A 576-nucleotide genomic window follows, 5' to 3' on the forward strand; every position below is an offset into this window, starting at 1 on the left:
GCGCTCCTGAACATGCGACGCTGAATCGACAATACTTGGCAAACCGGGGCAAGGCTGGAAGAAGCCCAGCCCCAGGGACATGCTGCCGTGGCCGTACGCTAACGCACCCCCCCCAAACCCAACCACTCTTCACCTTCTGCTTTTCTGTTCTGGAGAAGCAAGAGGAGATTCTGAGGTTGAAAGCACTAGCCCAAACAGCCACTAATTTTGATCACAAAGCCAGGAGGGAAAAATAAAACCAACATCTGGATTTTTGAGCAAGCATATGTAGAGGTATACGTGGGGCACGGAGCCATACAGGGGTGGTCTTTTCCTTTGGTGCAGGAGCACACAAGCTTTTTGCTGGAAAAATAGGACTGAAAGGAGAAGCTGGTGGCTCTGGATTTAGGGCATCATTCCAAGGCAGCCGCCTGCTGCGGGAGAGCACTGCTGCTCACCACCCCTCTTCCCCATCCCCTCTACCGGAGCGCGCCGCAGCCATGGCCGGGTTTTTGCAGACGAGCTAATAGCTGAGGACGTGCTCCTTCTGCTCGCGTAGCTCCCAGCCCACCCTTCGTTAGCCACGGAGGCCGCGTT

At 55.6% G+C, this 576-nt stretch overlaps 1 protein-coding gene across 2 annotated transcripts in view; it reads right to left on the reverse strand.

Moving 5' to 3' along the window:
- Window positions 1-576, reverse strand: part of NIN (ninein (GSK3B interacting protein)) — a 57,402-nt gene that overhangs the window by 40,410 nt on the left and 16,416 nt on the right. The window lies entirely within an intron of this gene.

This window comes from Charadrius vociferus, unplaced genomic scaffold (assembly GCF_000708025.1).
Source record: "Charadrius vociferus isolate BGI_N301 unplaced genomic scaffold, ASM70802v2 scaffold49, whole genome shotgun sequence".
In the NCBI taxonomy this organism is placed as follows: Eukaryota; Metazoa; Chordata; class Aves; order Charadriiformes; family Charadriidae; genus Charadrius; species Charadrius vociferus.